The sequence below is a fragment of the Quercus suber genome, unplaced genomic scaffold, assembly GCF_002906115.3.
Source record: "Quercus suber isolate HL8 unplaced genomic scaffold, Cork oak 2.0 scaffold_3B, whole genome shotgun sequence".
Classification (NCBI taxonomy): Eukaryota; Viridiplantae; Streptophyta; class Magnoliopsida; order Fagales; family Fagaceae; genus Quercus; species Quercus suber.
The window spans coordinates 622,548-634,100 of NW_027071805.1; the positions used below are offsets into that span (position 1 = coordinate 622,548).

General features: G+C 33.9%; 1 non-coding gene across 1 annotated transcript; it reads right to left on the minus strand.

Moving 5' to 3' along the window:
* Window positions 1–8,482: 8,482 nt before the first annotated feature.
* Window positions 8,483–8,589, minus strand: LOC112026487 (small nucleolar RNA R71). Its single transcript, XR_002884371.1, has one exon. It is a non-coding gene; the product is annotated as a small nucleolar RNA R71 (small nucleolar RNA).
* Between the last annotated feature and the right edge of the window lie 2,964 nt (window positions 8,590–11,553).

The window sequence follows — 11,553 nt, forward strand, 5'->3', positions numbered from 1 at the left end:
CGTTCATAAAAGAAAAGAAACAAATGGGAGGCAAGAGATTATGTACTAAAACAAAACATGGAATTAGCAAGATAGTAATGTATTTCGATGTGATGGAAGCAATATGGTAAATTGCGATCAAGGAAAATAATCATTACTCAAAAGAAGAAGTGGAAACCATTTAAAATACACCAAAATAAAACAAAATAAAGGGAATATCGATAGTATTGTTAGCACATTACTTACCAAATTGTGATGATGACTTTTTGTTAAATAACAATCTTTGATAGAAGAAATCACATCTCAATCTCAGTAAAAAAATCCAGAGTTTATTGATGGGTGTATTTTCTTTTATTTTCTTTATGGGTGTGTTTTCTACTATTTTGTTTATGTGACAATTTATTTTGTCATAATGCACTTTGGAATAATTTAATGTTCATGTGATCGTTCAAGAGAATGTGTAAGGTCATAAACTCATAATGCAATATTTAATTTTTTTATGTCCAATATTGAATATTTTAATATTTAATATGTTCAGTGTCTATATATATGTGTATATATATATATATATAATGGTAAATATATTGGAGTTTTAATATGGATTGTCACCAGCAAAGTGGTATGTTGAGGATAATCCCACAATTTGTAGCCCTATGTCAAATGTTGGGTAAAATGCTTATGAGAAGGGTTAACCCAAAAAAAAAAAAAGGATGATATGTGTATTGAAGAATTCCTACTTTTTTGTTGTTGTTGATAAATAGTGTATTTTATGACTACATGTTTTCAATGATAATGATAATAGAATTATTATAGTTGGTAAGTTACGTGTATTTAATTATTATTTTAGAATGTGTAAAGTCATCATTAGAAATTTATATGTTAAATTTTACGAAAATATGTCATCTTAAAATAACTGACTTCTGAGGGAATTCCACCATGGAAAGAGTTGAAAAGTCAAGGGATTGAAGGAAAGAAAGATTTCCAATGTGGGGTGATATGGTGCCCACCATATTTTTGTTTTGCAAGTCCAAAGAAATGACTCTTTGGTGTTTGTTGCCACAGGTGGCCCTCAACCCACTGGTAGAAATGGAAAGATTCATTCCAAGAAGCCAGGACACTGAGAGGCTTATTTGTGTGGGACTTGAATTCGTGCAGTGCAAATTTATTAGTCTCATTTGAAAGTGTGGTAGCTAAGGAAAATTTTAAGATTGATATGGGGTGGAACAGAAGAAAGATGGCACGAAAGGTTAGTGAAAAGATTGGTGTTGTCATAACTGGATGCTCCATCTGGGAGGAAGAAACTAGCTACTCCAGAGAGATGCTGAAATAGGCAGGGAAATCTCACACGAATATATATATATATAGAGAGAGAACAAACAAAGCAACCTTTTAGATGGGTACTACTCATATAATTAATTTGTGATTCTACAAATGATGCGGATTTGATGTGAGTTGTCTGCTTACTTTATTTTGCAATGCATAATGTGTAAGGTTAAATTTAATCAACCATCTTGTTAGCTTTATTCCGTGCCAATTTGCTTGTAATTTAGCATTTAGTAACCCTGTATTTAGGTGAGATTTATGCAAGGGTAGTGTGTGAGAGAGTGTGAAGAAATGCTCAAGTTTGTGCAAGGATGCAAGGACTCGCGGTTGGGACTCGCGGGAGACTCGCGACTGGCAAGCCACCAAACTGCAGCACATGAGTGAAGCGTGCGAGAAGATGAATAGTCACTCCAACTGGTGCACTACAGGACAAAAAGTCCAGCCTGGCCATTCTGTTATCTCGCGGCTTGAACTCACGACTCAGTCAAGTCGCGAGGCCAAGCCGCCAACTAGCCCTGTTTGGGAAAAATTGACTTTTCGCATTCTAAACACGCACCACTATATATAGACCATTATACCCACAAAATGTAGAGAGCTTCTAGAGAGAATTTTGAGAGAGAAACCCTAGAGAAAAACAAGATTGATTCATCCACAATCTTCACCTAAGAGACTCTTCAAATTCCTCTACTCTTACCTTCTCCATTGACACATCCTTGAGAGGTTCTTGACCAAATTATTTTCTCACCATACCCACATCTGTGAGAAGGTCTTTTGGTGCTTTGGGAAGCAGTTAGGAAGGAACCAATGGTTATTGGTTGATGCTATGGGTTATAGCGGAATCCGGTAAGCTAAAGAAGAAATAGGTTCGGCGCAACCTCGTTGGAGCAAGAAGCTTGGAGGGCTTAGGTACACTGGGTAGATTAGGCTTGGAGGGTCTTCTGCTGTTCATGTATCCTAACTACAGTCTTTAGTGGATTATTTACCACTTGTAGGGCGGCGGAGAGGTTTTACGCCGAGGACTTCGGTTTCCTCTTCGATAACACATCGCCGTGTTGTCTTTGTGTTTGCATCTCTCTTCCTTTAATCTTTGCCTTTTAATTTCTATTGTGGATGTGATTTTAATTGGCTTAGATTGTTTATCAATTCTGATATTAGCTTATCTTCATGTTTCGCACATTAATTGTTTGATTATAAGCTTGAATTGGTAATTTGTAATTTGGGGGTCAAAACGTTCATTGTGTTTTACACACATTTTGAACATTCAATTGGTATCAGAGCAGGTGCACTCTTTGTGGTTTAAACACCTTAGTGCGATCCTTGACCCCGTATTGAGATGGATCATGACTAAATTTTTTTACTCATTCACAAATTTATGAATTTTTACTGAAAAGCAAATGTTTTTTTTTTTTTTTTTTACTGAAAAGGTATACAAAGCAAATGTTGATATTATCAATGAATACAACTAATAAGGTAATATCATATAAACCTATATAGAAACTTTCAAAATCTAATACCATGTATATTGAAGTATATTTTTAGACAAGTATACATATAAAATATGAGATTATATATATATATATATAGTTAAATCGAGTCTCATATTCACGATTTTATTCACGAATGCATTATTATGTTTGAGGTTGGCTCATTTAATAGTCAAGCCTAAACTAGAGCTTGAGTTTGACTTGTTTATTAAACAAACGAATATAAATAAGTTTTTTTTCCCTAAGCTTGATTAATTTCTAGTTCTAAGTTTAAGTATAGAATTTTCAATTTTTTAAAAAAGTACGCAACTTTTTATTGTTACTAGTTGAAGATTTGGATGAGAATAATGGAAAAGATGTTGTATAGTACACCAACTAAGGCATGAGAGAATGTATATGTGGTTGGATCCGAACCTTACACGTGGAGTGGCTGTAAGCAAAGGAAGAAGAAATGTTGGCTACAAAGTTCTATCCTTAGCCCGTGCCAAAGGCGTGACTGCCTTGGGAAGGAAGTAAAATATGCATCTAACATAGTACTCAAGCACTCATGACCTTTTAAGGTCAACAACTATAGAAACACCCCTTATTGGCTAAGAGCATGTTGGACCATGCCAGGGACATGTGTATCTCCCACAATTCTCTTGATGTCCTTCTCATTGCCCAAGAGTTGTTCCCCAGGTAGTGGAAAAGTCACCTACACGCATGCCACAGTGCTGATGTTAGTGTACTCTCTCTCCTCTAGTCACCAAATAGTACCCCAGCTGTGGTAAGGTCCAAAATAGATAAATGATGACTTGACACCTTTCTTTGTACTCAACCATATTCCTTAGATTATAAGAGGAACATATAGCTAAACTTTTAGGGTAAGAATCCAAGTAGATCTTTTGAGAAGAGAGTAGAAAGTTGACAAAATAGAAAGGTAGAAAACAAGGTCTCTTTTTTAAGGAAGAGCATTCTTATTGTACAAGGGTTACCTCTTTTTCCATACAATACAAAGATAAATAGAACAAGAATGATTCTTTCTTGCTCAAACCGTGGTTTTTCATCCCTTTCTTAGGATTTTCCACGTACATTTTGTGTCAACTTTACATTCTTCCAATCACTTTCTTCTTCTCTAGACTTTGTGATGTCAAAGATTCATATGAATTTTAGTTAAGTTATAAAATAAATATTGTTAAGACTATCAATAGATGTGTTGTGTGTGGATCCCTAAACCTTAGCGCCTTAATGTATTTTTATTTTCTCTCAATTTAAATTAACTTTACTAAACCATCAAAAATCTCTTCAATTAAACTTTATTATTTTAGTTTTATTCTCTTGTGGTTTGCTAATCAATTCCCTTTTCCCTGTGGATTCGACCTCGGACTTACTGAGCTATTACTTTGTGACAATCCTGCACTTGAGAGCATTATTTAAGTAACAGCAAGTTTTTGGTGCCGTTGCCGGGAATTAGGCGATTAGAGAAGCGTTCCACTTCGTTTGAAGAGGTTTTTGGCATTAAATTTCTTCACATATTTGGTAATATCTCTCCAGCACTTTTCTTTTTAAGTAGTTTAGTTTAGTTTTTTTTTTTTGTTTATTTTTTATTTTTTATTTTTTTATTGTTAAAGGTATTTATTTTCTTTTCTTTTCTTTTTCTTTCTTGCTTTACTATTGCATGCATGATTGGTGTCGTGATAGTGATAATCGCTTGGTTAGAACTGAGTCTAATAATTTGTTTCGCAATTTATCAAATTCTTTCACATATTCTCACACACTTGATATCATGGTGGACTTAGAGAGTAATCATGGTGATGAGAATAATTTAAATAATGAAAACTTCCATGCTCATCAACTCATTAGAACTCTCAGGGATTATTTGCAACCTACTAGGAATAGTGCACCATCATGCATCATTTTTCCGACTAATGCAAATAATTTTAATTTTAAGCCTGGTATGATTTCATTACTTCCTAAATTTCATGGCTTAGATTATGAAAATCCTTACCTACACTTTAAGGAATTTGAGGAGGTATGTTCTACTTTCCATGACCAATCATGTAATGAAGAGACCATTAGGTTGAAGTTGTTCCTTTTTCTCTNAAAGCATTAGAATGTCTGATGATGAATCTTTTGATGAATTCTATGCTAAATTGAATGATATTGTTAATTCTGCTTTTAATTTGGGTGAAATCTATGATCAACCTAAAATTATTAGGAAGATACTTAGATCTTTAACTGAAGACTTTAGACCCAAAGTGACTGCCATTACTGATAGTAAGGATGTGGACTCCATCCCTGTTGATGAGCTTGTAGGATCTTTTTAGTCCTATGAGTCTGACCTACCCAAGGCAAACAAATCCAAATCAATAGCTCTTAAGTCTGTTGACGATGTTGATGTTGGTGGATTTGATGGTGAACTCTCTGCTACAAAGATTGCGTACCTTGCCAAGAACTTTAGAAACTTTCTTAGGAATAACAACAGAAAGGCAAGAGGAACAAACACTACTGAACCTAGAAACTTTAGAAAGAATGATCCCATTAAGGTTAATAACTTTGAAAGACCTAGAGAAAAAGTTGGTCAATCTTCAAACAATTCTTTGGGTGCTAAGTGTTTTGGCTGTCAAGGGTATGGTCATGTTAAATCTGAATGTCCTACATTCTTGAGGTCTAAGGGTAAAACTATGGCTGTAACCCTTAGTGATAATGAGGTTTCTGATAATGAGTTTGGATGTGACGAGGATGGAAACTTCATTACTTTCACTGCTACTGCTGTAGTCAATGAAAGCGTATCTGTTAAAGAGAACACTTCTAATGGGGAACTCTCTGAAGATGCAGATCTTTGAGAGACCTATAATAAACTTTGCAAAGTTGCTGCAAAGGATGCTATGAATGTTGAACTTGGCCTGAAGAAAATTGATTCTCTTAAGCTTGATAAGAAAATTTTGCTTGTTAAGTTATTTGATGCTAATGATCTTTTGAACCATGTGAAATCTGAGAACATGTTTTTGCTTGATAAAGTTAAAACTTTGGAACATGATTTATCTGTTGCTAGATCTGCTAGTTTTAAACTTGATCAAATGTTGAATGTTCAAAAGTATCATTCTGACAAATCTGGTTTAGGATATGTTGAAAGCATCTCTGAATCTGCACCACATTCCATGAACTTTGTTCCTTCATCTTCTTTTGAATCTTCCGTGAGTGAGGTTGTGAGTGAAACTGTCAAACCCCTGTGAGTGAGGTTGTCAGACCTGTAGAAGTTTCACCCCTAGAAAGATTAGGGTTGATCTAGGAGAGTCTAAACCTAAGGATTCTACCTTTTCTAAGGACAAGATGCATTGTAAACCTGCTTGGGTTTGTCATTTTTGTGGAAAGTCTGGACACATTCGTCCTAACTGTTACAAGTTTCAAGCTGCAAATAGAGCAAACAAACCAAATTTTTTTTTTTTTTTTTACTGAAAAGGTATACAAAGCAAATGTTGATATTATCAATGAATACAACTAATAAGGTAATATCATATAAACCTATATAGAAACTTTCAAAATCTAATACCATGTATATTGAAGTATATTTTTAGACAAGTATACATATAAAATATGAGATTATATATATATATATATAGTTAAATCGAGTCTCATATTCACGATTTTATTCACGAATGCATTATTATGTTTGAGGTTGGCTCATTTAATAGTCAAGCCTAAACTAGAGCTTGAGTTTGACTTGTTTATTAAACAAACGAATATAAATAAGTTTTTTTTCCCTAAGCTTGATTAATTTCTAGTTCTAAGTTTAAGTATAGAATTTTCAATTTTTTAAAAAAGTACGCAACTTTTTATTGTTACTAGTTGAAGATTTGGATGAGAATAATGGAAAAGATGTTGTATAGTACACCAACTAAGGCATGAGAGAATGTATATGTGGTTGGATCCGAACCTTACACGTGGAGTGGCTGTAAGCAAAGGAAGAAGAAATGTTGGCTACAAAGTTCTGTCCTTAGCCCGTGCCAAAGGCGTGACTGCCTTGGGAAGGAAGTAAAATATGCATCTAACATAGTACTCAAGCACTCATGACCTTTTAAGGTCAACAACTATAGAAACACCCCTTATTGGCTAAGAGCATGTTGGACCATGCCAGGGACATGTGTATCTCCCACAATTCTCTTGATGTCCTTCTCATTGCCCAAGAGTTGTTCCCCAGGTAGTGGAAAAGTCACCTACACGCATGCCACAGTGCTGATGTTAGTGTACTCTCTCTCCTCTAGTCACCAAATAGTACCCCAGCTGTGGTAAGGTCCAAAATAGATAAATGATGACTTGACACCTTTCTTTGTACTCAACCATATTCCTTAGATTATAAGAGGAACATATAGCTAAACTTTTAGGGTAAGAATCCAAGTAGATCTTTTGAGAAGAGAGTAGAAAGTTGACAAAATAGAAAGGTAGAAAACAAGGTCTCTTTTTTAAGGAAGAGCATTCTTATTGTACAAGGGTTACCTCTTTTTCCATACAATACAAAGATAAATAGAACAAGAATGATTCTTTCTTGCTCAAACCGTGGTTTTTCATCCCTTTCTTAGGGTTTTCCACGTACATTTTGTGTCAACTTTACATTCTTCCAATCACTTTCTTCTTCTCTAGACTTTGTGATGTCAAAGATTCATATGAATTTTAGTTAAGTTATAAAATAAATATTGTTAAGACTATCAATAGATGTGTTGTGTGTGGATCCCTAAACCTTAGCGCCTTAATGTATTTTTATTTTCTCTCAATTTAAATTAACTTTACTAAACCATCAAAAATCTCTTCAATTAAACTTTATTATTTTAGTTTTATTCTCTTGTGGTTTGCTAATCAATTCCCTTTTCCCTGTGGATTCGACCTCGGACTTACTGAGCTATTACTTTGTGACAATCCTGCACTTGAGAGCATTATTTAAGTAACAGCAAGTTTTTGGTGCTGTTGCCGGGAATTAGGCGATTAGAGAAGCGTTCCACTTCGTTTGAAGAGGTTTTTGGCATTAAATTTCTTCACATATTTGGTAATATCTCTCCAGCACTTTTCTTTTTAAGTAGTTTAGTTTAGTTTTTTTTTTTTGTTTATTTTTTATTTTTTATTTTTTTATTGTTAAAGGTATTTATTTTCTTTTCTTTTCTTTTTCTTTCTTGCTTTACTATTGCATGCATGATTGGTGTCGTGATAGTGATAATCGCTTGGTTAGAACTGAGTCTAATAATTTGTTTCGCAATTTATCAAATTCTTTCACATATTCTCACACACTTGATATCATGGTGGACTTAGAGAGTAATCATGGTGATGAGAATAATTTAAATAATGAAAACTTCCATGCTCATCAACTCATTAGAACTCTCAGGGATTATTTGCAACCTACTAGGAATAGTGCACCATCATGCATCATTTTTCCGACTAATGCAAATAATTTTAATTTTAAGCCTGGTATGATTTCATTACTTCCTAAATTTCATGGCTTAGATTATGAAAATCCTTACCTACACTTTAAGGAATTTGAGGAGGTATGTTCTACTTTCCATGACCAATCATGTAATGAAGAGACCATTAGGTTGAAGTTGTTCCTTTTTCTCTCAAGGACAAGGCAAAAACTTGGCTTAATTCTTTGAGACCTAGGTTAATTGGTACTTTGGCAAGAGATGCAAACTGAGTTTTTAAAGAAATTTTTTCCAATTCATGGGACTAACGCACTTAAAAGACAAATAATGGATTTTTCACAAAAAGATTATGAGACATTTTATCAATGTTGGGAAAGATTTAAAGATTTGCTTAATGCTTGTCCACATCATGGCTATGGAACTTGGTGTATAATTAGGATTTTCTATGAAGTTTTAACTCCAAAGATGTGCCAATTTGTAGAGATGATGTGCAATGAAGAGTCTTTGAATAAAGATCTTGATGAGGCTTTTGATTATTTTGATCTCTTAGCTGAGAAAGCCCAATCTTGGGATACCACTGATACCTCAGATAGGTCTAGAGCATCTATCAACCCCTTTGGGGGTGGTAAGTACCAACTTAAGGAAGATGATGACCTTAGTGCTAGGGTGGCTAGTAAAACTAGGAAGCTTGAAGCCATGGAATTAAGGAAAACCAATGGAGTCAATACTATGCCTAAAATTGATGAGATTTGTAGAATTTGTAAGACCATGGAACACCTTACCAATGAATGTCCTACAATTCCAGCTTTTAAAAAGGTGTTGCATGATCAAGCAAATGCTATGAACATGGTGAAAAAATCATGCCTTTCTCCCTATTTAGAGACATACAATTTAGGTTGGAGGAATCGCCCAAATTTTAGTTGGAGGAATGATAATGTGGTTGCACCTCCTACACATGGTTCTTTAAATTTTTTCCCCTATAATCCACCTCCAAAGAAGAGTCTTAAGGACACTTTGCAACAATTCATGCAAACTCAATCCACCATTAATAATCAGAACTCACAAGCCATAAATGACATTAGGGGCACTCTCACTAAATTGACCACATACATGAGCACAACAGAATAGGGTAAGTTTCCATTTCAACCACAACCAAACCCCTAAGGTCAATTTTGTGTTGATGATTGTAGTTTCTCTGAAAATAAAGTGAGTTAAGTTAAACCTGTAACTACTCTTTGTAGTGGAAAAATCACCGAAAAAAATATTCCTAAAATCAATAAACATGAAGAATCTTCCAAAATAAAGAGTAGTGATGAGGTCCTTGAGCTTACTCTTATGAAATTAAAACGTGTCCTATCCCTACTCCTTTTCCCCAAAGGTTGATTCCCCCTCAAAAAGTGAATCAAAAATTTGAAATCCTTGAAGTTCTTAAGCAAGTTAAAGTGAACATTTCTCTTTTGGATGCCATAAAGGAAATTCCATCATATGCTAAAATTTCAAAAGATTTCTGTACTGTTAAGCATAAACTTAATGTACATAAGAAGACATTTTTGACTGAACAAGTTAGTGCAATCATTCAAAATAATAGACCTCCAAAGTTTAAAGATCTAGGTTGTCCCACTATTTCATGTGTGATTGGTAATTCTAAAATAGAGAAAGCTTTGCTTGATCTTGCAGCAACAGCGAATCTTTTCTTGTATTCAGTGTATGAGGAATTAGGTCTAGGTGACTTAAAACCCACTTCTATAATTTTACAACTTGCCTATCGATCTGTGATTGTTCCAAAGGGTGTTGTTAAGGATGTTCTGGTTCAAGTGGACAAATTTTGTTTTCTTGTTGACTTTATTATTTTGGACATGCATCTTGTTTCTAATGCTAATTCTAAAATATATGTGATTTTAGTGTTGGTAAAACATGGTTTGTATTGCATACAAAACATACAAAACGGAAAATTAAATGACTACTTCATTCACAATTTATAACATGTATTATATAAATTTCAGAATATAAGAACAAGAGAGTGTACCTTGGTGCGGTGAAATTCAAAACCAAAGATTAGAAGTGCTTGGGAACACTTTTAATCTTCACTCCAATTCCACTTGTGCCCAAGAAGTGTGGTCTTTTAATCAGTTTATATGTATGTGTTCAACGAAGAATAAGAGAGTGGCTTACACTCACATAGACACCATTTCATTCTCTTACAAAATTCTATACGTTTCTCTCCTTATAATTGATTATTTAATTGGGCTTTGGTATGTGGCTTGGAGTAGGACCAAAAGGAAACAAATAATACACTAGCTCCAATGGGTTTTGGGCTTTTCTGTCAACTCTTGACAAGCCCAAAATTACCATTAATTATATTTAATATCACTATATAAATATAATTGCACTCTAGGCTTTATTAATAAATTATATTCCAAGACTTTATTATACATTCAACCTCTTCATAAAATATTCGTAGTAATACAAAGTCATGAATGTTGACTGCCACTTTGAAGATTACTATATCTTAATCCTTGAGTACCCGGTTTAATCCTTTAAGTTAGTTATCATATATTGATGAAATCCAATTTCATAAATATATACTTTAGTAACTTCTTACTAAAGTGGTTACGCCTAACACTTTGAACAACCGAATTCATTAAACTTATCTCAAGAGAATATTTTATATCTCTATTAAGAGATTATGAATTCCATCTTGAGAATATATGTTTCTTCAACACTAAATGTGGCTGACATACTAAAGATTTGATCATGACTTTAGATCTCACTTTTGATATATCAAAGCAACTTACACTTCATGATTAGGTTCATTATTCTTTTAGGATTAAGAGCCGATGTAAATAGAAGTCGTGAGATTTATTATTCATTTGACAATCGTTAGTAGAATAATAAATCTCACAGCGGTCCAGTTCAATATGTCTTAACACTAAAAACAAATCAACATATCAACTAGAAGTCTCCACTTCCATGATCAAGACAAATCATCTTAGTTGATATGTTATAGTCTTTATAGATGAAATGCCCAATTTCATCAACGACTATGAACTAAAATTCTAAGTTTACAAAGAACTTGTGACATATATCTTCTGTGACTAAATCACATAAATCACATACTATGCATCTCATGGACTATATGATAATGTCCAAATATTCATGTTACCATTATTTTAGATAATAATAAAACAACTTTACTAATCACAACATAATGTCATGTATAATGTCATACATAGCATCATATAATAGGATTTAAAGGGCACATATCCTAACAATCTCCCACTTGCCCTAAAGACTATTGTGCACTGATCTAACTCTCATTCCCTCTAAATGTGAATCAAAAGTCGTTTGGAGCAAGGCGTAAAGGGATCTGCTAGATTATT